Source organism: Athene noctua, chromosome 15 (assembly GCF_965140245.1).
Source record: "Athene noctua chromosome 15, bAthNoc1.hap1.1, whole genome shotgun sequence".
Lineage (NCBI taxonomy): Eukaryota > Metazoa > Chordata > Aves > Strigiformes > Strigidae > Athene > Athene noctua.
The window spans coordinates 2,299,773-2,325,261 of NC_134051.1; the positions used below are offsets into that span (position 1 = coordinate 2,299,773).

The window sequence follows — 25,489 nt, forward strand, 5'->3', positions numbered from 1 at the left end:
AGGGAAGGAACAGTAGCTCTTTATGCTGCCTCCTCCCCTCTCTCCACACACGCATCATCCCCATGCAGCCCCTCTCGCAGTCTCGGCTGGAAGAGCAGAGGCATTTTGCAGGGGACTGTGGCCGCCGAGCAAGCGGTGGCAATAGAAAGAAGAAAGCATATGATTTCACTTCCGCAGCATTCCTGCTAAGAGGAACACAGAGGCACACGGACACCAAACAAACGCCGGAGCTGCCAAAGAAAGGGTCACAAAGAGCTGATGGAACAGAACGTTGCACCCTAGTTTGCCTGCAGAGTAATGCAGGAAAACCAGTGCTGAACTGCGCTAGAGTTGTACCACATGTGCAAGATATGACAGCTAGAGAGGAGGCGACATGGAAGGGACCACCCTTGGGACAGCCCTTCCCAAGCAGCCTACAGAGTGGGGTGAAATCTCGCTGCCCTCCTCCCTCCCACCCTACGAGGCTTCGAGCCAAACCTGCATCTGCTGGAGCTCCCACAGCTCTGAGGGTGGCCAGGTCCGGTCCCAGGGTGACTCCTCAGCTATTTACACACATGTCCTTCCAGATCAACCATTCACTCTTTCAGCAGCTTGATGCTACCAGAGCACACAGCTGCCTGGTCCCTGTTAAATCTCCACCACGCCAGCTTCACCGCCAAGTCCTCACCCTGCACACAGCCCCGGGCAGGAGCCAAGGACCCAAGTCAGAGCCTGGGAAGGCTTCCAGTGCCTTCACTTGCCACCAGCTCTGCCACCAGGCACGCTTAAGCCTTCCACTACATCCTGCTGTCAGCTCTACCTCTTCCCCAGCCTGGCCCAGTTCCCAAAACAGTTTCATGCACACTTTGTTTAACCTATGCAAAATAACCCACACTACAAGCCGGCCTCCAGCTCTATTAACCCAAATTAATGCGAACCCTAATTCAAAGCGAGTTAAGGAATCCACCCTAACATTTTTTTAATTTGCCTAAGCCAGTTTGAAGACTCCAATCCCCATCCTGTCCAGAGCATCTCTGCAAGGGGAAGCACAAGGGGCAGCACTTCTTCCACCCTGGAGCAACGCCACCAGCTGGAGCCCTCCCCTGGTCCAGCAAAGCAGGGATCACCAAGAGCCACAGGGGCACACACACCTGCCTTCCCCAGGGGCTAACACCAGCCTGCTGTGCCCACCTGCAGTCATGCCCAAACCACCAGCTCAGCCTGCGGTCACAAGGCACAGCCGAGGTTTCACTCGCACTCAGAGTGAAGGGGTGGGGAAGGACCAGTTCTTGGAGACACAGAGCTCCCTCTCTCATGATGGCTGTGCTCAACACTGACCACCCCGTGTGCAGGACAGCTCAGCCACCACACAGCAGGCTGCCAGCCCGCAGACTGTGCCCTTGCTCACACCAGACAGACATGCCCGTTTGCCTTCTTACACCTTTAATTTGAACTTCTCATCCCATCCCTGCCAGCACCGCTAACAACACCTCCTGCCATCACCAAGCCAAGTAAACTGGTGACTTCATCGTGGCTTCCTTCACCTAAATTGTCTTGGGAGACCCCAGTGCTGCTTTCCAGCAGGCACAGCATCCTCTGAGCACAGCTGCACAGCCCCCGCTTCCTTCCTCTCCACAGACCTCTGGTTTGCATCCACCGCTCCAAGCCCAGCACAGTTTTAACCTCACCCTCTCCACCAATGTTGGCTCCACAGCGATGCCTGTATGCTTTAGGGCAAGCAAAACCAATAAGCAACTGGTATCCCTCCCTGGGGTCCTCCTCAGCAGTGCTACCACAGACAGCAAGGAGCTTCCAGGGGCTCTTCAGGGTCAGTGGGACTTATCAGGACCAGAGCTGAGCAGTCCTGGTGAGAACAGGCAAGGCAGGAACCATCAGCAGCCCCGGCTCGAGCCCCGGGATGGGCAGCATTGTCATTGCCGCTCTCTGCTCCCGGATCAGAAATTTCCCGGAGCATCAGACAGAGGCACATTTGCACCCAAGCCCCCTTGGTGACAGCACCCAAGAAACATGGGACAGCATCAGCATGCTGGGGTGGCAAAGCACGGCCAGCCAGGGAGGGAAAACACCTGTGACATCTGCAAAAACCCTGGAATATTTTGGAAAGGGATACTCTGAATACTTCCATTATATTTTTCTGTGAGATGTAGCAAAAAGGTCCTTGAAATAATTTTATTTCAAGCTTTTTGAAGGACTGTATTGCCAGACTTCTCTAGTAGAAGTTTCTAGGCAGAGACACACTCCCCACCACCATCCCCAGCAAGCAGGCTGGTAGCACGTTCCTGAGGCTTCCTCTGACCCTGGCTAGGGCTCAGCAAGGACAATTAACACAAATATATTTTGAACAAAATTAGTGGTTTGTTTTCAGGCTCACCTGGTAGCTTCTACCAGGCCTGCTCTGCCAACCTAGAGCTAACAAACCCCACCAATGAAAACAGCACCACTGATTGAGAGACTGTGGCTCATCACAGAAATTTTAACACACACCTGCCCCCTCGCACAGGCCAGCACTGCAGGCCAAAATTGTTCTTCAGACCATGTTTTTATCCTCAAAACACTGCCCAAGTTCCAGCCAGGCTGCTCTCTTTGAGCCAGCACATTTCACTCTCAAGAAGATACGTTCCCACATCTGCCAGTTGTTTAATACCGCCCTGGGAGCCGTGCACACGGGTGCCCAGGCGGCAGCATCGCACAGACCGACAGGCAGGGCTGAGCACGCCGAACGTGGATGCTCTGCAGGAGCAGCGGGGTTATCAACACACGCTTGGGATGCTCCTTAAGAGTGGAAGGGGGGGACAATTTCAATCAACTCAGTGGCCCACGGATCACAGCATCATGCAGTCTTTGTTGCTTGTTTTTTGGGTTTTTTTAATTTTTAGGTTTTATAAGCTCTATTTTAACAGCTCTATTTTCCCCTTAATTGGTGCAATTGTTTTTAACCCTGCTCCTGGAACCACGTTGCTATGGTTACCCTGCACAAGCCTCAGCGAGCGAGGTGTATTTTTAGAACTGCCAAAATACACATTTCTAACAGAGCTTTTCCGTACAGAGCTCTCCTTGTTCCATGACACAGGAATTAAGGGCATTCAATGGAATTAAAACGTGGGAAATTCAAAACCGATTAGAGCAGAGGCCCATGGTACAGCTGGAGAGCAGTCCAGGATGCTGCAGGGGAAGCGGCTTACCTCCACTGCGTGAGGGCAGGTCCAGGGCATGGCTGGGGCTACAGCCTCCCCAGGACATGGTGGGACAGACAAGATGACCATGTGCTGTGATGGATGGACATGGGCTTTGTGGGACAATGAGGAGGAGGAGGAGGAGTTGCTTGGAGTGCATTAGGCTGTGTCTTAGGATAGGGTTGGGGGACAGATCCAACACAGGCAGCATTGTGGTGGGTGTCTGCAACAGAGCACCTGATCAGCACAAAGTAGTGAGACCTTCAGACAACTGGAAGAGGCATTGTGTCTGCAGATCCCGATCCTCACAGGGGACTTGAACAACCCCAGTATCTGCTGAAGGAACATCACAGCAGGGCTCAAGAAAGCCAGGTGGTTTCTGAAGAGCCCTGATGACAGCTTCCTGACACAGGAGAGCAAGGGGCCAGTGAGAGGAGAGGCTCTGCTGGGCCTAGTACATGCAAACAAGGAAGAACTGGTCAGGGACGTGAAGGTCATGAGCAGCCTTGACTGCAGTGGCCATGAGATGGTGGAGTTCAGGATTCCAAGAGGGGTGAACAGGACAACTAGCCTGCAGAACACAGCCCTGGGCTCCAGGAGAGCAGACTGGCCTGTTCAGTGACTGGCTTGTGTCACACAGGACACAGTCTTGGGGAGAAGGAACTGTCCAGGAGACCCAGTTGGCTGTCATGGATCATGTTCTCCACGCTCAAGGACAGTCCATCTCCAGTCCCCAGAAACCAAGCAGTGGTGGCAGGGGACCTACACAGATGAGCAAGGAGCTCCTCAGTTATCTCAGACATTAAAAGAAAGTACACAAGGGTGGGGGCAAGAGCAGGTGACCCAGGAGGAGTATCAAGTTACTGAGTCTATCTCAGGGGGTTGTGCTGCCATTCAAAAGAATCTTGTCAGACTGGAGAAATGGGCCAACGGGAATCCCACAAAGTTCATCAAGGAGAAACATCTTGGCACCTGTCCCTTCCCAGCACCCACACCAATGCTCCTGAGCCCAGGGACTAGACCACCAAAAATGCCACCTTACAACACCAGTATGTAGCTTTTCATGTGTCCAGCTTCTTGTACTGATTCACCACAGGAGGAGAATCTGAACAAAGGTATGGGGAAGAGCAGAAGGGCTACCACAGATAGCTCAGCAATCACAGCCTCACTGTTTGTCAGGAGCTTTCACAACACAAACAGCAGCAGAGGAGCAGGTCGACACAGCAGCCAGAGCTCTGAAGCTAGATTTGCATCCTACAGACATGGCATCAGCTACAGAAACTCATATTCAAGCATTTCTTCCCACTGGTTCTTATTTAGAGAATAGTCCGTTAGATTGTCATCTTCAACACCTCAGGCAGAAGGTGGTGGGATCACACCCAGCAAGCCTCATGTGTACTCTGGACAAGTGATACTTCCCTGTTTATGACCAGTTAGACAGGCAAACCCTAAGGTGCAGAGATCACAGCCCTCAAACTACCTCAGTTCCAACAACCCTGGAACTCTTCCAGGAGACTGACACTACCCAACATTAGTTCCCTCAGTTTCAGGGTTAAAAATACATCTGAACTGAGCCAGAAGAAAATACTAGGAAGGAAAGGGAAAAAAACAGCAAGAATTAGCAGTGCTGAAGTCAGCAAGGGGATTAAGGGGAGGGCAAAGTGGAGGTTCCAGCATGAACTTGTCCTTTTGCAGAAAATCTCTCACAGCAGAGGACAACTTCAGTAGAAGCTGATGAGCCATGTATACTCAAAAAGCCCAACCCAGGCTGTTGGAAGGACCCATCAAGGAGAAGGGAGAGCACAACAAAATGGAGCCCACAGTGCTGGCAAGAGTTGTTTCCCTTACGAACTCCACGGTGCTGTAGCTCTGCTATCCCTCCACCACGCTACCAGGGGGCTGTCGGGCAGACACTGGAGAAGAACCACTCACCTCCAGCATGTGTGGGATGGCCAGGATCAGAAGCTACACTCTGACTCATTTTACAGGTACGAGTCTACAGGAGAGACTGAGGGCATGATAGGTCCCACTGTCTTACAGCCCACCCTGCGTTCCCCTGAGCCAGGCACAGGAGAATGTGCCTGCTTGTGCCCACCACAGCTCTTCTCTTGCCGTGCAGCAGCTGGATATGCAGAAGGCAGGCGCGCAGCCATCGCACCTGTAAGGAAAAGCACAGCCTGCTGACAATCACCACCACAGCAGTGGCTCTCAGTACCCTGTCCTCTCGAGCTGCGTTCCACCCTGCCCATCCATCCTGGCCGCCACAGGTTGCCTTTTCGTGAACACACCACTGACATCAGAAAAAACACAAACCAAACCAACAAACAAACAAAGAAAATATATTAGATGTGCAAATACCTAGGAGGGCATTTTCCATTTTAGAGAGCAGATGCATTTGACAGTTCCTGGGGTCTTGACAATTTACATAGACAAAAGAAAGGAAGAGTTTGGAGAGACACCTAGCATGCTGCATGCCAAATGGGATTGTAAAAATGAAGACAGCAGCAGAGTCCAAAGATGTTCCTGCTGCTAATGCTTCTCTGAACACCCCTACAGACAGCTCTTTACAGAGGAGCCATGCTACAGACCATGATCATTCCCGGCTGAAGCTGCGTTCTGCCAGCATTGCTCCAGGGGCACTGTGCCTCTCGAAAGATGCCTTCCCAAAATAATCTGCACAATTCATTGCAGAGTCAGAGAAGTCTGCCAGCAGCTATACTCATGCTGTCCCATCTCTTCCATAAGGGCATGAGTAATTATTGAGCACTCTAGCTTCTAAAACTGATTAGAGCAAAACAAACTAATTTTGTTAAAAGGCAATGATCTGACCTCATTAATGACATGAGTAACTTGCTAACAATATTTTTCTCTTACACAGTGATGTCTTTCATTACATCTCAAGCTGGTTTGTAAAGGAGCTCAGTACATTCCTACAAACCCATTTTGCATAGGATGAAGCCCAAGGCAGCGTCCGCATATCCAGAGTGCTGCTCCCTGGGAAGCAGTCTGCATCCGATGCTGGAAGCATGGAGAAACACCATCCAGCCCAGCCAGAAACAATAGCCCCAGGTGCCAGCGTGCAGAGCAGCCTTCCCCTGTGCCTCTTCAAAGCAGGCACGCCCCAGCCAAGGCAGATCTCTGCCAGACCTGCACAGCAGGTTCCCTCCTCCTTAATAACAAACCCACAACTCATCTTTTCTTTTTGAATGAAGAGAAGGACTTTGGACATCCAGACTCACTGCAAAGCCTCACAGCAGTTAGAAATTTTGCTATCCTGTGACATTTCACACCATAAGTATTAAACCCAAGAAACATGCTGTTGAGCTGACCAGCAGCTCCCTAAAACTCTCTCCCACCTCCCCTCTTAATAGTCATCAGCCACTAAACAGAGCTCCCACTGCTCTCGAGTCAGTCCCGACCTCCTACATGAGGGACCAGCACATCCTTCCTAATTACTTCCATGAAGAGCCACCTCCCCAGCTGATGTTTTGCCCTTTGGGAGGATTAGTCTATTTAGCATGGTAATCTCACCTCCGCTACAGCTAATGCGCAGACACCGCCGGGAGTCCCAAACAGGGGTACACCCCTGTTCACTCAGCACGTATCAGCTTCGGGGCCTGGGAAACGAGCTGCCCCAGCCAGAGCATCTCTTCTCACGCCTGGGAAGAAGATACAGTCTGTCAGGTTTCAAGGATGAAGCAGAGAGAAGACACACACCCGCCCCCCCTTGAATGACACCCTAAGGACTCAGACATGGATCCTGCTGCTCAGCAGGGAGAGGGGCTGGGACCCCGGTGGGTAGCAGCAGGCAGATCAGGAAGCAGGCCACGGCACAGGGGGGTTTAAACACTCCTCGTTCAGCATCACCTGCGGCCAGTGCCTGATTTAATCCACCCAGCATCACTAAATCATCTGCTCATGGGGATGTGTACCACCACCTACGGCACAGTCACAACTCAGCTCCTGCTTCAAGGCCAAGCAGAGGCTTTCCTCTGCACTTGCAACAGGCAGGACAAAAAGACCTCAAGATACTGCTCCAGCATAACCCGCCCCCTTTCCCTTTACCCTGCGGCCAAAAACCTCCCAGCACTTGCTAATCACTAATTAACAAGGTCTGACAGCTCTGCTCTTGGGGACCTGGGAAAAAGAATTCTTCCCATCTCACAGATGAGAAACCTGCACAAAAGGTGGAGACGCCTCTGTTCGTGGTCCTGTGGGGCTCAGTCACTCCAGGCAGATCCCTGACCATCTGCAAACACACACGGACTGCAGGGCTGTGTCTAGCAAGGCAGCTGACTGCCTGCATCTTCGGTCAGGTTAGGGGGATTTTTTTGTGTGCATGAGCCTTACAGTCCCCAACCAAGCCCAATACACAGGTTAATAAGCAACAGATACACTCAGTTTATGACCTATAAAGGACCCCTTTAAGGAAGACATTGGTCCAGTTTCACCCCTGCACTGTTGAAGAGGGATGTTTCTGAATCAAAATAGCAGAGAAAAGAACAGGCCCAATCTGAGAAGCTCAAGCAAAGCCAGAGGGCAACTGCACTCTTCCCAATTTAATGGCACACCAATGTATGGCAAAGAGGGGAACGTGCAAGTGAAAGATGCAGAACAAATATCTCAGAGGGGCTTCTGGGGTCTCCTGTCCACACGTGCACACTGCTAGCACTCTACAAAACACTAAATACAAGACAGGCAGCTGCCCTGCCTGACTCTGACCACTTGCATGCTCACGTGAGTGGGCAGCTCTCCTGATGGCACTTTGGATACTCAGAGGGGCAGAGTCGTCCTCTGCTGCAGCAGTCTGCTGCACCACACAGGCACTAAACACCTTGAGGTGATGTTGTCCCCAGATACCTTCTGCAAATAAAAAAAGGGCGAGAATGGGGTTTTATACTGTGTACATTACATCACTCATCCCCCAAACCAGGCTGGGTGCTGGCACCACAGCGACTCGCAGGCACACTTGGGGTGTTCATTTAGGTGCTCTGCAACCCATGGCAGCTGCAGGGGGAACAGGGACAAGTTCTTAGGAGGACAGGCAGGTTGCCACCTCTCATTTGGGAGAGGAGACTTACAAACACTAACCCCAAAGCACCCAGAACGGGGACAGCACAGACACTACACCCCCAGGAAGGTACAGGAACACTAAAGGAAGAAATGACAGCTCAGTGACAGCTCTATCCCTGCCCACAGAGCCACTCTACATCTGCCAGCATGCTGCTCAGCACAGCAGGACCAGACCCCAGTGGGCAGTGGGAAAGGCATCAGAGGAGCCCCAGGGGCTAAGGGGCTCAGGTTCAAGCAGCCTTCAGCCTCCATCATTCTAGCATTTCATTTCTTCCCTCAAGCTACTTTTCGGTGACTACCAAAACACTTGTGTAAGTCTGGAAGTCCTTGTGCCTTGGTGTTTCTGCATGAGCTTCACAGCCATGAAAAGAAAACAATTCTGCCAAACTCTCCTGGTTCCCCTTTCCAGCTCCGCTGTGATGTGAATACAGACTCTCTGAAGCAGAGGATGTCAGCCTGGGACCCAAGCCTTGTTTCACACTAAATGAGCTCTGTCAGACACCCAAAAAAAGATCACATCGGTCATTCTGCTTCAGAGCTAGAACTCACCATTTCTCAGCATGGAAAATTATATTTCCTACACGTAGCTGACACACGAAAAGCTTTCAAAGGTCAAAAAAATGAAGCCATCAATTTATCGCAAAAGGTAACTTCCTATTAAAGCTTTTGAAAGCTTGAGCTCTCTAGTGCAAACACTCCACCTAGAGCAAGCTGTGCCAGATCTGCTCACCCAGGGCTGCGAGCACCAGTGGGGACATCAGCCATCACTCCAGAGGGGACCCAAGCACAAGACTATCAGTGGTAAAGTCCCCCCTGCCTGTGCAGGGGGTCTTGGCAGAGTGGACCCTCAGTCGCCAGAGCAGGGGGGCCTGTGCTCTTGCACTGCCCTTCCTACAGGCACCATCCTGGAGTGAGGTCACCCATGGGGTGATCCCAGCTGGCCTCATGCTGTCCCCTGCCCTCAGTGACAAAACATGGCTAAGCAAGGCACAGCTTGAACAGCATCAGAGCACCTAGACACGATGACAAACCCTCCTTCAAGGAGGGAGAGGAGCATCAAGGGAGTCAGATGGCCCCAGCCACAGAGATCCCTCTCCCAACCTGTCCAGGAGCCAAAAGGGAGCAGAGACAACAGTAACTGGTTCCACCTGAGCAACAGCATCCAGCCCACCCTGTAACTCTGCCCAGGATAATTCAGTACCACTGAAACGGCACTGCTGTCTCCCAGCTCTGTGTTCATCCTCCAGCTACATGGCGTTTCTTCATATTTTTTGCACCCCCCAAACACCAAGCAGCACCCTGGCTCTCAGTGGGAAGGCATGACTTGGCCCCAATGAGACACAGATAACCATGGTTTTGAGACAACCACATAAAATAGTGGGAGGCTCCAGCAGCATTTGGTGAGCAGACAGGCACAGGGATGCAGGAAAGCAGCAGCAGAGTCAGGCCCAGGAGCTGCAGGAGCTGGCACTTGTCCCTTTCTGCTTTAGGGCCTGCAGCCCCCATCAAACAGGCTGTGGCATTTTACACAGCCTCAGCAGGATACAGCCATCGCTCACCTGCCACAGCTGACCACAGAGATGCCATTTAACATCTCAAAGTTAAAGCAGGGGAAGTCTTGAAGCAAGTCAGAAGGGAAGAGCAAGAACAGCCTGGAAAGGATGCAGGCTGTAAGGAGGAGAAACTCCACCCCAAGCTGAGCACAGCCCTGGCCCTCACTGCTGCAGACACTGAGCTCAGTGCGGGGCTGGTGAAGCAGCCAACACACGTTTCTCCTGTGGGGAGAGACACAAGCCCCACAGCTTGTGTCAAGCAGCAGCTGTGGCTGTGCCCCAGCGCTGCGGTAGCCGGAGAGCAGCCAGGCACTGCCAGCGGTGCACCAAGGGCATCCCCATGGCCTCGCCAGCTCCCACCACTGGCAGCCAGAACGGACGGGGCTCTCGGTTATTCTCTGGCTCAGCTCCCCACCACAGGCGACATCGCCTGCAGTTCTACTTCCAAGTGCTGCCCGGGATTCCCCAGCCGCGCCGCTGCTGGCTCCAAACACACGGTCCTCTGCCCCAGCCCTGCAGGGCTCCCCTGCAATTCCCAGCACTAACGATGCTGCTGCGAAGTGTAACGCAGTTATAGATGCTTGCAAAGTAAATGAGAATTACTGTGGCTGAGCTCTGCACAAACGACAATCATTCGTCCTCTTAAAAAAATTAAATCCTTAAAGCTAACCAGAAGAGTGTTTGCTCTGAAGTGTTAAGTGGCTGGAGGAAAAGGGCTGATAATTAAAAGACCCATTGCATAATGACTGCCACTCTGAGGATAACATCTCACATCTGACCACTGTTTTAATTAGCCAACACAATACGTTGTCACCGAGTTCTCACCCAGACGAACATCAAAACTGCAAATAATTCCCCCCTAACATCACAACAGATGTCACTTCGAGAAAGTTATGACAGTTCCTCGCACTGCACAGGGCAGGAGACGCCTCATCCTGAAAGCTGTTCTCCAGGAAGAGACACCAAGATTACATCACTTTCCTCGCAGAGGCTCTGGCTCTTCTGCAGCGTGGAGCAACCTCACCAAAAGCATTTGCCTTCCCTGCACCTCCCTGTCCCTACACCCGAAAAAGCCATCTGAGATTGACACCGCTCCAGTGTTCAAATGTGCTATAGGTGTCCTGGGTCTGGGAAACACTTAAACGACTGTTGTTAGCATCAAAATAGATGTAGATTTTGGCTTGCAGAAAGGGAGGAAAAGGGACGAAAAGGGACATAAGCTAATTCATGTAACTATTATGAGAAATATCAAGTTGTCCTAACTTTAGATGGGAAGAAAAGCAGCTACTCAGCAAGTCCTACTCTTCAAAATGCAGAACGACTTCCAGGGACCACATGAGAGTTCTCAGTACTGCAATTAATTCAAGCAAGTAAAGCAAAACAGCTGCACCCCCGAGGATGATACCATCAGGGGAAGCCCAGGTTTAAGATGTACAAAGCAACTCTCCTTGGTTTTAATTATCTCTAGGGTTACTGTTTGACAGATAAAATATTTACAATAAAGAAAGACAAATAGCTCCCTCCCTATTTTACTGCTGTAATTGTCAGTTGAGAGCAAGAAAAAGTACCTGTAGGGGAAAGATAGCAAGGAGAAGCAAGCTGCTCCCAAGCACCACGCTTTGCCTCCACTTTTCAAGGGCAACACAGACAGCAAAGCTGAGTGTGAGACTGACACAACTGGTCCTTCACTTGTACTATTTTTGTGGGGGCAAACATGCATCCAGCCAACCCAAGGACAGGCCCCACATTGCTCATGCCCATGTTTAAGCACCCTGCTGACTCCCGGCCCAAAGGAATCAATGACCAGGACTTGCCTCCTCAGTCTTTTTTTTTTTTCTTTAAGAAGACACTTAAATTCTTGCTCGGATTCAAGAATAAGCTTTTCAAGGAAGCACATCTAGACTGTACTCTTAGGAGAGCCATTTCTGCCGGTTTGACTGGCTGAATTTCAATGCCACCTATATGAGAACTTTCCCTGTCCCCCCATTTGCAGACAAACGTGAGGAAAACCAACTTTCACCAACAGAAAAGGAAAATAATCTCCAGGGGGATGAGGCAGAGCTCAGAGCTGCTCTGCACTGTGACGACCCACGGCTGCAGCAGCCAAGACACCAGCCGGCAGGCAGGGAAGAAAACAGCACGCTGCTAGCATCATCACTTCACTGGATATCACATTTTCTATGGAAATCTCCTCAAAACGAAAGAAAACAAAGCCCTAGTGATGGAATTAACCTGCCAGATGAGGAAGCCTGCGGGCGGGCACACAGCAACGCGCCGGGATTACGGCAGAACCCGCTGAACGCATGGTTCAAAAGAGCAAATCTCCGAAATCAGCGCAGCCACAGAGACAACAAAATCTGCTTTAAAAGTGAAGATCTGGTAAGAAAAAAAGGCGCCTGCGCCCGCCCCCGACCGCGCTGCCAAGGCGGCCGGGGCAGCGCTGCCCGGCAGGCGCTTTTCACGCGAAAGGACTGAAATCGAAGAGCAAAACAGCATTGCAAAAGCATGAAGTAATCCCACCCCTGCAGTTAGTGTTTTCCTATCCAATTAGCTACTCCAAGTGTAAGGGGAAAAAAAGAAGGGAAACAACAACAACAAAAAAAGGGCGTACTGCAAAGCCAGGAGATGTTTTGCAACTCCCGGGCTCCTGCAGCACCGCTCGGGGCTCCCACCAGCCCGGGGCGAGGGGGGAACCCCTGGAGATGGGGGAAGGGGGAATAAGGAGAGGGGGGGAAGGGAGGGAGAAGAGGGGGAGAGAAGAGGGAGGAAGCTCCCCACCACAGCCCGCTCACTTGCTCCGCCGTCCCTCGGGGCCTCCCCGCGGCGCAGCCGGCCCGCACACCGGGGGGCAGCCGGGGGGCCCCGGCGCGACTCCGCTCCCGCCGGCGGCGGAGAGCAGCGGGCTCCGGCCGGGCCCGGGGCGGAGGGGCGGCACCGGGAGCCACCCCCACCCTCCGGACAGCCCAGCCCGCCCCGCCCCGGGATGCTCGGCCGCAGGGAGGGCCCGGGGGGGGGGAACGGACCCGCCCGGCCCTGGAGGGCGGCGGGCTCTGGGCTCCCGGCGCCGCCGCCCCGGGGTGGGGGGGGCTCCGGCCCGCCTGCGGCGCTGAGCCGGTGCGTGCTGTCGGCGGAGCCCCCCCAGGCCCGGCCGGAGGGGGTGGGCGGCGGCGCTTACCGTGGCTCAGCCGAGTCGGAAACTCCCTGCTCCGTTCAATTTATTTTCTTTAACAAACAGTTTGGAAATGCCCCTCGGCCGCGCACCGAGCAGCGAAACCTGCCCGCAGCCCCGGGGAAGCACCGAGCGCGCCGCAGCGACCCGCCGCCGGCAGCGAACCCGGCACCGCGCTGCCCCGGGCAGCACAGGCAGGGCTGCCCGCTCCCCCCTGAAAATCTTCCGGTTGCGTTTTTTAGTTCTTAAGTGGTTACGCGGATAACCTCCAAGTCAGGAGATGGCTGTACAGCAGGGTGGTTGGAAAAAGTGAAACGCTCTCCTAAGCTGTTAAATGAGGCTCAGACACTGCTGATAAACACGCGGACACGCGGCGCTTCGCAGGCTCCGATGTGAAGTCTCACACAGCGAAGCCGTGGGCCAGCCCCGCAGTTTTGATAGCTTGGCCAGTCCTGCTACCCTGAGAGAAACCAGAGGATCAAAGAGCCACGGTGCTTTTCCGTCACTACCAACCCCTCTTTGAGGGCTGTTGGTCTTCCCTGTGTCCCGAGCCCCTGCTGATCATTTCACACAGAACCACAGAATGACAGAATCATCTCGGTTGAAAAAGCCCTTGAAGATCATCCAATTCAACCATCAACGCAACATTAACAGTTCCCAACTCCACCAGATCCCTCAGCACTGGGTCAACCCGACTCGTCAACCCCTCCAGGGATCCCGGGGACTCCCCCCTGCCCTGGGCAGCCCATTCCAACGCCCAACAGCCCCTTCTGCACAGAAATCCTTCCTCAGAGCCAGCCTGACCCTGCCCTGGGCAGCTTGAGGCCATTCCCTCTGGGCCTGTCGCTGTTTCCTTGGTTCAAGAGACTCATCCCCCCTCTCTGCACCCTCCTGGCAGGGAGTTGCAGAGGGCCAGGAGGTCTCCCCTCAGCCTCCTCTTCTCCAGACTGAACCCCCCCAGTTCCCCCAGCCGCTCCCCAGCAGACCTGTGCTCCAGACCCTGCCCCAGCTCCGTTGCCCTTCTCTGGCCACGCTCGAGTCATTCAATGGCCTTTTTGTAGTGAGGGGCCCAAAACTGAACACAGGAATCGAGGTGTGGTCTCATTTCCCCTCCCCACTTGCCCTGCTGCCCATCGGGGATGCAGCTGGAGCTGGTAACGTTTCCTGGCTGCAGCCACCAGCCTCTCTGCACCCCTCTGCCTGCAGCCACCCACCAACACAACCCACCTGCCCCCTGCCACACTGTGGGTGGGCACCTGCTGCACTGAGGCACAGGGGAGGACCACACCTTGGCAGGTTTGGGCACCTGTGTGTGCTGAGGGGCTGCACACTCCTCGTGGGCCAGTGCCACATGGAGCAGCTCTGCTGTGGTGACAGAGTCCTGTCACCACCACGTCCCTGCAGCTCACCACCTTGCTGGGTGGTGGCAGCCTGCAGCCTGTGCCTGGTTCCTGCTGTGCTACCCCAAGCCAGTCTGCTGTGAGGCAAATGGAAGCAGGGCCAGGGCCAGGGCCTCTTTTTGTAGCCTTGTCAGGCAGCCCAAAAGCTGTCTCTCTGCTGTCGTTGCCCTCCATCCCCTGAGGAGGATTGGCTGCTGCAGGCAGGGCTATCATCTCAGCATGGTGGCCAGCTGCACAGGCACTGCGGGGTGGGGTGGGAAGCGTGGGAGGGTATCCACACAGTGCCTTCCTCCACAAAACAGGTGGCTGTTACATCCAGAACGTACTATATATTCCTCCATTAAGTTCGGGCAGGGAACTGTCTGAATCTGCCATATTCTTCCTGTAGAAATTTTGTGCACATCCACCTGCCATGCTGTAGGACCACTGAACATTTAATTCAAGTTAAAAAATGCTAAGAGCCCTCAAACAGTGAAGATTTGGATAAGCAGCCTCTGCTGCCAGTCTGAGAGGTTTATGCAACTGCCTTTCATTAGCAATGCCCTGAACATCAGGCTTTGCCTGGTGATTTGGAGGTTAAGACATCTGTGATCTACCAGCCGAGCTGCCCAGAAGCGCTCAGAGATAAACATCCTGTGAAACCCTGTGTTAGCATTAACCTTTGGGCTGGGAGTAGCAGGGCCTCAACAGTCTGTCTCCAAAACAGCATCATCTTCATGCTTCACATTCAGCAAAACACAAGCACACAAAGTAAGCCATAAAATTCAGTAGGAGGAAAAATACACTCTAGGTCTAAGAAGGAGATACTGCAGTGAAAATGTCTGCTGAGAAAGGCAAATACATATTTCTTTGTATGATTAAACAGAAAAAAACTCATGATAGGCCCATGTCTGGCAGAGGAACTGTGGTATGAGCTGGGCTCCCAAGCCAAAATGCTTGAGGCACGCTCTGAATAAGGGAGGAAAAACGCTTTCCCTTCTCATTCGAGAGCGCCCTTGATGCGAAACATCAGAGCCAAGAGAGGGCTCATGGGGTAGAAGCAGCTCCTCATGCCGGCTCGGGCTGAGCCCCTGCTCTGAAAGAGGCTGAGCCTGAGCCTGCAAACGCAGCGTGGAGCACAGGTCCTGACCTACCCGGTGCTCGCCCAGTCAATAGTCACGGCACATAAAGAAAAGGGGGTCTGAAACACTGCTCACTGGTTGCATTTCACAGCACTTGTTGGGGCATGCAGCTGCCCGCTTAGAGGGGAGTAAACTGCTAGTGCTGTTCCTCTCTATACTGACTCTGGCGACAGCCCTGCCCAGGCTTTTCTGCAGCCGTGGGGTTGCTGTGGTGAGGAGGCCACGAGGGGAACTGCCCAGCCTGGAGGTCCAAACAGCCGAGAGATGCAGAGATCTCAGGACAGTTGAAGGAAACTAGAGAATGCTGGTGGGCTTTTTGGCTTCACTGATAACTATTGTTGCATGAAGTGTTGGCGTTGGCCACTCTGCCTTAGCAAGGAGCAAAGGCTGCTTGCTGCAAAGGCATGTCACCGTGTCCTGAGCATCCTTCTCCCCCATCACACTATGCCTATTTCAGATTGCTTCTCCACACAGTCAGACAAAGGGGTTCCTAACCTCTCTTCAGGCAGCTCTGCATCAGCTGTGGAACAGTGGGCTACCAGAAAAGTGAGCTATGATTAATGCTAAAAGCCTCTCACTTTCCAGTTCTCCATAGGCTTATGAAGAGCAGTCATTCTGTGATGGCAGGGCAGCCTCACAGACAACAGTCTTCCAGGGTGTTGTTTTTTCAGGCTCGAGACACCAGCTATGCTTTAAAGCAGAAACAAGGCTAACAACACTAACACTGGCACTTTGCACCTGTGAGCCAAAGCCTGCCCTGGCAGTACAGCTCCAAGAAATGTGGTGCACATGCACTCCTGTTCATCATGCTTCAAACACGGGTACCATCAACCCCTGCCTGGGGTTGCAGATGAGACAATTACCAAAAAATCATCCCATTTGATACACCTACTTCACTTCTGGGACAGCTGCTGGGCCTTATCTTCTGCTCATCAGTAACTGTACCTTCATTACACAGCCTCCTTTGTATAAACTGGCTGGCTGTGGTTGGAGACCCAGCTACAAAAACCTTGTCTTACTCCTTCTCTTGCTATACAGGCTTCCATGTCCAGGACTTCAGACAGCCGACAAGCACAGCTTGTAATAAAGGCAACTCCTAATGAGCTGACACAAGATGCAGCAATGGATAGTACTTACTTTGTGAAGCACTGGTTGGAGAGCATAATTAACAATAATTTCTAGAAAAATCAAATTCAGGTTGATGAAAAATGCCAGGTATGACAGCTCAGGAGCATTAAGCTCTCTCAAGGTCTGCAGCATATATACAGCACAAACTCACACAGTGTCTCTCCTTCCCCAGCAGAAGTGCATTTCTTTACTTCCCAGCATCCTGCAACCCATTCCCCAACTGAGCCTGGCATGTGGGTTTGCAGGGCTGTGGGTCTGTCTCCCTGTGGGCATTGGGCATTCAAGGTTCTCATGCTGGCAGACACAGCCCAGCCTTGGCCCTGCTCCCAAAGAGGTCTGGCATATGAGCTGATGGGGATGGAGGGGCCTGATGTCAACAGCAGCAAGGTTGAGAGCCTGCTCCAAGAAAGGGGGCAGTCCTCATAGCAGTTTGGGAGATTCCTGCTCAGAGGAAGGAGGAATGAGAGCTGCTAAGCACCCTGCAGGTCTTGAATACAACAAAGTCCAGGTGATTCTTTGGTTCCGATACTCTGAATTTCTTGCCAGGCCACAGACTCTCAGGTTATGTTCAAGCTACTTACCCACCTGGGTTCACTTATGACCCACTGCCAACAGCCAGGTGCTTAATCCTCCCTTTCTGGACTCCCTTCACCTTGAGCCCTCCTGCTGAGCTCTTCAGACTAACATGACTCTTCAGCTGTGTGAGGGCTACAATGCTCAAACAGACCCATATGAGCAAAGAGACCCCAAACAGGCTGTGGGAAGAGTTTCTGAACCCACCACTGGTACCTCGCATACCTAGTGGGGAGGGGGCAGCTTCTGAAGAAAATATAACAGGCACCCAAATGCAACGCTCCACAGACTTGTCCTCCTGTCCTGGGAAAAGAGCCACGGCTTTGGGTTGGCTCTCTCCTGCCTTCAGCTCCTGCTAAAGCTGACTTCAACTGACAGAGAAAATAAGAAGAGGATTTCCAGCTTCTAATACCTCTTATCCAATCCTTCCACACTGTCCCAGCTTACAGGAGAGGAGTCTTTTCCCAGGTGATTTGATTGTCAGAGAAACATCTTCCCAAACAAACCACATGCCACAAACTGTTTGTAAACAAGAAAGTGTTCATAAAGAGGATGTCTCAGCTCAAGTGGGATGCCCTGTGGGGGAGAAGTGGAGCAAGCTCTGCAGAGGTGGGCTGTTTCTCTCCCCCTCCCTCCTGTTGTTGCCCAGAGACAAAGCTTGCCTCACTGTGCAGGCGCAAGCCAGAGAAAATGAGAACCTTCTGGAACAACCTACTGTGAATGCATAAGAAAGACTCTATAAAGGCAACACCCCACATGTGTCTTTGTCGACCTACCACCTACAGACCAAGCTGGCTACTCTACAACAATGCAGGATGCAAGGGATCCCCTTTTCCTATCCCCTCCTCTTCTCTCTTTCTGCTCTCTTTCATATATTCATTTATATAAGTTTTGTATGAATTACAATCATCTAATCATTGACCTGTTGTTAGGAAAATAGTGTCATTGCCAAAGTGCCTTTACGCACTCCCCAATGGTTATCAGTCCATCCTTGCCAAATTGTCTCCATTCACTCAAAGTTGTCAGTTAATAAAGTTACCAAATAAATTGTTCCTCTGAGTCATTGTCCGGACTTGACCTGCCCTGTGGCTTTGCCGAGCAGAGACCAGCTCTTCCACCGGCACGCAGGCTGTCAGAGAATTCAAAAGATTCACCCCCCTCATAGCCCACAGCATGGGATGAGACACCACATCACCACAGCCAGAGCTGGACCAGACCTCATTCAGGTCAAGGCTGAGTTCAGCCTTAAGAAAGGTAAATACCAAATTCACAGGGAATTCACCTTGTGTTTTCACAGCCAGGTGTGATACAGATCCAGTGATGCCTACTGGAATGATGTATCTGATTTAATATGATCAGAACAAAAACTGTTTAAAGTTGCTCTGGTTTTCCAGAGTGTTGGGCATGATCAAATTGCCTGGGGAAATTAGACGGCCCTGAGAGAGGGACTCTATGTCTGGCCCATCTTGAAAAAGCTTACTTGTAAAAGCTGCTGATTGCAAGACAGCACCTCTGATGGCTCTTAGTCAGTACTTCCTTCAAAGTGTAAAGGAGAACTGAAGCAACTTTTTCATCTGCAGACTGATGTGACTCCCTACCAAGAACTAATACCTACTTCTACTGATGACCGGGGTTTCTGTCTCTCTGTGCACTCAATAGAGATACTAAAGGAGTGTGAGGCTGTTCAAGAGATGGAGAATTACTGCTTTATGCAGATGACATGGTATGGAAACAACAACCCTTCCAAGATGTTTCAGGTGCCCACCATTAATATTTTTTCCAGAGATGAGGCATTAAAATGATGATGCAAGAAAGGAATTTACATTCCTTTGACATCAAATACAGCAGATGGGAACTTTTGTGAATAAATCTAAGAGCTGGAGCTGACTGATAATGCCAACCTTGCCAACAAGGATGAGAAGTGAAAGGTTATTCTAGTGCAAGTATCACCAGTGAATGTAAGGATGAGGGCCTAGCAGATGTGTGAGTGAGAAACTGAGTGTGAGAGATAAGTATAAATCAGAAGTCCTTCCAGAGATGATATGCATGTGTCTTCACATCTGGAGCATTTCAAAATTGCTTGATGTGAAAGATTCTTACTTGGTTTTCAGCTCAGAGAGATGAAAAATGGACAGATGAATTTGGAAGTCTTTCTAACTGAAAATGCCTTGAAAAACTCTGTCTTACGTCTTAAATCAAGTTCAGGAGTAATAAAAAGGAGATTTCAAGCATATAGAGACTTGTAGGAATTTTTGAATTCTAGAAGCCGAAGATGAAACTGAATAAAGGAAAACAACAAGTTCAATTCTGAGCATGATTGCTGCCCACAGGGAATGGGAGCTCATCAAATGCTCTTACTTATGCAATAGATGATGCAATAGCCTGGAGCTGAGAGGTCTTATCTGAGACTGGCAGCAGAGATGAAGATGATGTTAATCTGATGTTGGTCTGAATTGATTAATCAGATCTTAATCTGGCAGTGATGTCTGTAGAAACCTACATACCTTCTCCACCTGATGCAGTCTTTTCCATCATTAGCTTTCACATACAGCCTTCTTTAATCAGTTTTGCGCAGGAGACAGACACAGTGGCACATGCTCTATTAAAATCTAAATATATTACTAACCTCTCATAGCATCAGTGACTACACCACAGACTCAGAACTGTATTTTCCCTTCTCCTCTAACTCATAATTATTAACTAAATAGGGAAAAAAAAAAAGAGCAATTAGGAAAAGCAATTCATAAACCCAGGGCTTATGGTCCTTTCTTTGCTACCAGAACAGCCCAGTGGACTCTGTGTGGACCTCTGTTTAGATGGATATAAGAGTGTCTGGAGGTTTTTCTTTCTCTGTATACATTCCACTTCATTAAGTGCCAAGCAGATTTATTTCTGCAGTTACTGCCAGGTCTCTTCTCCTTTATACCTGGCATCACGTTTTCTAAACCTTTGGACTTTCAACAGTTTCAATCTTCTGTATTACCAGAGCATAGACCACCCCAACCAAGAGCATACACCAGGCCCTGCTCACCACAGAGCAGGCATTGCCTCCTTCAGCAGCCAGCTCCTTGCCTGGGTAATAGCCACAAAGAGCTGCTGCCAGCAGCACCCAGTTTGACCAGTTGTTGGCTCTGGGCAGAGAGGGGGCATGGGGCTCTTTCCTTACATGCTCCACAGCTCAACGCCTGCAGGGCTGGCAGAGTCAGTGGGACAGCAGGGTGGCCAGACTGAGCCCACCTGTGCTCTCCTCCATCCCACTACACAGATGCTTCCCAAACAAGTACAACAAAACAACCCTCACTGTCCTGGTGTTTTGCCAATTATCAGGCCTAGCATAAAGGACACAGCCAGCATAAAGATGAACCAATAACCAAATTGTATTTGATACAAAAGGGTCAGTACATGGGTGAACACTGGGGGTACAAACAAGTCAGTCGGATTATACATAATGAACATCAATCCCACTGACCCCAACAACGACACTGCACAACCAACAATGGGGGGAATACATGGTGACATGCAGTTTCCCTTAGAAGGGATGGGAGACAACCGAGTCAACAAGCCAAACACATAAGACCAAGGAAGCCACATACTCTACACAGCCCACTTTTACAAAAGCCAGACCTGACTGGAGCCCAGTCTCAGGGAGGCGGGAGGTCCTTCCCCAACAGGGAACTCTGCACAGGGCATCCACTTCACACACAGACACTGCCTCTCCTGCAAGTGGTCCCAGCTTTTATCCCTCAGTGGGACACCTGACCTTTGTTTACTTAATGTGGGACCCCTGGGGCTCATTTACCCAACGGCTCTGTCTGCCAGGCCGGCCGCACCCTGGAGGGAAGCTTAAAGGTAAACTCACCCCCCTTTGTGAAGGGCTGTGGGAATCACCCAGATGTCAACCTTAATTTGGGGCTTGGAGTTGACACTCAAGTATTTCACCTGGCCAAAAACATCTTGAGATGGGAAAAGATAGGTGCTGCTAAAGTTAAAGGTTTTGTGTTCCTTTCTTCAACTGGAAGACATTTGCAAATAAATGTAAATGCGTCTGACTGGGAAGCCTTGCCTCTCTGAGGCATGTATGCCTCATGTTTGAGCTTCCTCTAATAAGCAAAGAGTCAGCAGCATTTTAGCCTTTATCCATGAATATTACAATGGCAGATGAGAAAATAAATTTGTTGTGCACTTTACCAGCAACTCTGACAGAAATAGAAAAAGATTTGTCTTTGGCCCTTGCTCCTCTCCATCCTCCTTCATGCTCAGACTCAAACTTATCGTCAGCCAGAGCCTGAGCTCGCTGGCACCAGAGCCCGGGGTCACATCTGAATGCGAGGGCCAGCGTGGCTGACGTACCCACCACCCCTAGCCCTCACGTTCCCATTCTAACTTCATGAACATGTGAACAATGCCACAGGACAGAGGCTGCTCGCTGTGACCTTCACGACAGACAGGGAGTTCAGGGTCACAAGCCACATGGATTGCACCAAGCCCAGTACCCTCCTTCTACCTGCAGCAAACAGCAGAAGCACAGAGCACAGTATGCAGCCAGACAACATGCTGTGCTATTTCCCTGGCAAAGGACAAGAGACCTCCTCCCCCAGAGCGCAGATCTTTGCATTTAATTCCTATTGGTGCTTTTTCCCATGAGTTTTGCTAATAGGGTTTTTTTTCCCCTTTTAAGCCATGCAACCTTTGGCACCCACAGCCTCCGGTGACAATGAGCCCTGAGTTCACCCCCCATCTCTGGGAGGTGCGCTTCCCAAGGAATTAACTGCTAGTGTGCAAACACTCAGAGCAACAAGTGGTCGTGCAAATCTCACAAAAATACTCTCTAGCAGGATTGTTCAAGGCTTTCCAGCACAAAAAAAAAAAAAAAAAAAAAAAAAAAAAGCACTGGGTGAAGAAGCAGTTCACTTTGAGAGAGTCTGGTCTGCTGCGGCTCTCCCAGACCAGAGCTGCAGTGAGTCTCCTTTGGCAGTGATGTCTCTCTCCTGCCATCAGCAGCGAAGCAGCCCAGAGGCAGTGATGTCTGCGGAGGTGGGGATGAGCGTGGCGTTTGTGAGAACTCTGATGAGTTACTGCAGGCGTTTCAGAAGCCTGCCCAACACTATCCTGAGCCCCAGCACACGAGTCCTCAGCAGGAGAAGCCCTGGTCTGCGGGTGGGTGCTCTTTGTCCCACAGGAACCCCATCTCCTCCTTTTCACAAGAACCCATGCTGTGAGAAGTTTGGGACAAAAAGGAAGGACCCCTCAGGCTTCCATTTGGCTGCATTTACCCAGACTGTAAATCAGCTAGTGTGAAGCCTCGAGGGCAAAACAGCCCCATAAATACCTTAGCAGTATGGGGACTCTCTACAGACAACTGGACAAGACTCTTTCCTTGTCTGACAGCTCCAAGGGACATTGCTTTCATTTGTCCTGAACAAGACCTCAGCTTGGGTTCAGGATTTTGAAGATGTGCTAATGTGATGATCTTTAACACATTCACTCCCCAGGCAGGGGATTAATCCACTGCTTCCCGTGTGGCATACAAACTACTGGCCTGGTTTTATGGAGACCTGCATGTGTTAAATACATCATTTTCTACCAGGACATGGGAGGAAAGATCCTGTTGTTACTGCAGCATGTAAAAAAAAACCACTGGCAGAATAACACAGCAGCCAGAGGCAGAACGCTCCTGCACATGGTGCTCAGAGGGGCTGTGTGATGAATTGCTACAGATGTTTTTCAAACACCCTGGCCAGGACTCCAGATTCACAGCTTTCCCCGTCCCCACCACAGCACAGCTCTCCTTGGTGAAACTTTGTTTTCCCCCCAAACCACAGTACCTCACTTCCTTCCTCCCACATGGCCAAACAGGATCTCTTGAGAGCCGTACCGGATCTGCACAGCCTGGGCAGAGATCACCCACTCTGCGGGCCAGAGCTTCGGCCTCTGCCGTTGGCGGGGAGTCTCGTGGGTCAGCAGATCCTCCCCTCCCCGCCTGCTCTGTGCTCCGGTGCTGAAGTCAGAGCCTCTGGAGCATGGCTCATCCCATCAGCTCGCGTGAGTGTGTTCCCGGAGAGGGAGCTGCAGCCTACTTCACAGCCCCATCCAGTGCAAGTGCTGCTGAAGCCCGAGGAAACGCAAAGCAGAGAAATCCAGAGCCCTGGCTTCCCCATGAGGGGTTTTCCCTTAACCCAAACTCCAAGCCGGTGTACTCATGCCTCAGGAGACCACCTTTGGAAAGACCTTCCGTTTTCTTTCTGGATCTTCCCACATCAGATGTAGTCTTTTCCAAGTTGGATACATACTGTAGCCCCATCTGTTTCATGGTTCCACAATGTAATACTTTCATCCTCCCTGTTTTGTTCTAATGAGAGCTGATAAAAATGTAACCTCCAGTTCAGAAAGGTGAGGATACAGAGTATTCTCCTACAAGAGTGTCCCTGTTATCAGCCTTTTTCACCTAGCCAGTTTTACAGAGCTGATGTTAGTCCCGATTTTGTAAATGTATGTAGCCTGTGACTTGCAGCTTGGGAATCTGCCCGCTATCTGGCTGGACACAGCACCCACTGGGTGCCCCAGCAAGATCAATGTGCCCACTGCACGCTGACAACCTTCACTTCCAGCTGCAACATGCCACAGGACATGTAGGATACGTCACACCCCCTTCCCACTCCATCTTGCTGATAGCCATGTGAATTCTGCAGGGATTTGGGCTGCAGCAAGATACAGGGTCTGGGAATCTATTTATAAGTTGTATTTCCCACAGATTAATTTCCTGGAGTCTTTGCTCCAAAGAAATGACAACAAGAGATGAAGAAGGATCTTTGGATATTCATGCATTTTTCCAGCAGCATAGCAACATCCTCAGGATTACGTTAGAAATATTGGAAGGTTGTCCCCATTCTTAGCTCAAACAAGAAAGGTTTGGGACCCACAGGAGAGTGTGAATCAGTTCCTCAGTCTTTAAGATATCTCCCCAGAAGAGTTTGTGTAGGACATTACCCCAGTATATACAGGGATGATTTTTCTCTGTCAACTCAGCAGATAGCACTGAACTCCATGGGCAGGACACAGGAGCATAGCGTATGTAATATAATAAAGTGTGGGTAGGTTTAGTAGTTATAAAGATTATCTCCTGCCTCTTTTTTTGCTTCTTGGTGTTCATCAAGGTGTGATGCCTACTTGGGTTTTACCCTAGGGAGTCCTACCATGATAGACTATGGGCAGGGTTGTCAAAGAGCTTTAGGCACCTAGCAGGAGATCCAAGTGCCAGGACATCTATTTTTATTAGCCTACAGCTATTTGATAGTTGGGCTCTCAGTAAAAAATACATATGGATTGCAGAGTATCACCTGGCACCTGTCAACCTAAGCAATGAGTGCTGACACTGTAACTTCCCCTACATCTCATCTATGCAAAATGCCTCATCACTGCAGATACCAAAAATAACTGCTGGCAGAGCTGTGACTACCAGCAGCTGCCACTTGTATATTGCACAGGTATTTTAACCTACATATCTTTTGTAAATAAATCTTTAAGTGATAATTTGCACCGGTTTAAATGTTACTTAGCATGTGTGCCATGTTGTGGTACCCAGCACTTTCCCTGCAAGAAAAGTCATGAAGCAGAACCATAGTTTAGACTCTGTTAGCTTAAAATCCACATCCCCTGTGCCAGCTGTGCCAGGTCAGGTCTGTGCTGGGTCAGGTCTTGGTGCTGCACAAACAGAATATGGTTCTTTGCTGCATTTACCCCTTCTAGCATGAGCTGCTGTCAGTGAGAAGAATCAGATGCAAATACCTTGGATTTTTTTTCCTCAGCTGGGTTTGCCAGATGATCCACTGGAAAGCCAACCACCCACAAGAGAAGGTGCGAACTGATTTACTCAGCAGCTGCCCTGTTACAAGGCTCACCATAAGGCGAGGCAGCAGGAGCCCGTAGCAGAGGTGTGGAAGGGAGTGGGTCCACTGCAGGGAGGGAGCTCTTCAGCAGCCAGGCTGTGATGCCAAATGCAGGCATGCTTTGAGTCCCAGGCATCAGCAGGGCAGTGGCTTTTATCTCTGTCAGTAAATTTCTGCTATCCACTTGCTAATTATCACCTCACCCCAACTCTTGCACCACAGCTTAACCTGTGCCACGCTTACTGCGGTTGGAAGGGGCAGTTAGAGTTTTGCCCTCTCCACCTCCTGGCGTGCTGCCCCTCCCAGTTTTGTGGTGGCAGCAGCACTTGCCTAACCTTGTTCTTGACTCAGAGGCAACATGCAAATGGTCATCTGTCCTTCTTCTTCCCAGCAAGGTTCATATTAACGTCAAG

The 25,489-nt window shown here is 51.0% G+C and overlaps 1 protein-coding gene across 1 annotated transcript in view; it reads right to left on the minus strand.

The window, feature by feature from the left end:
- LOC141966736 (ankyrin repeat and fibronectin type-III domain-containing protein 1-like) overlaps positions 1–12,703 on the minus strand; it is a 260,415-nt gene extending 247,712 nt beyond the window's left edge. The window contains exons 1-2 of the mRNA XM_074919777.1: positions 12,592–12,703; positions 6,705–6,832 (exon numbers count right to left, since the gene is read on the minus strand). The gene's annotated coding sequence lies outside the window, so the exon portion shown is untranslated. The remainder of the gene's footprint in view (positions 1–6,704; positions 6,833–12,591) is intronic.
- Positions 12,704–25,489: the final 12,786 nt, after the last annotated feature.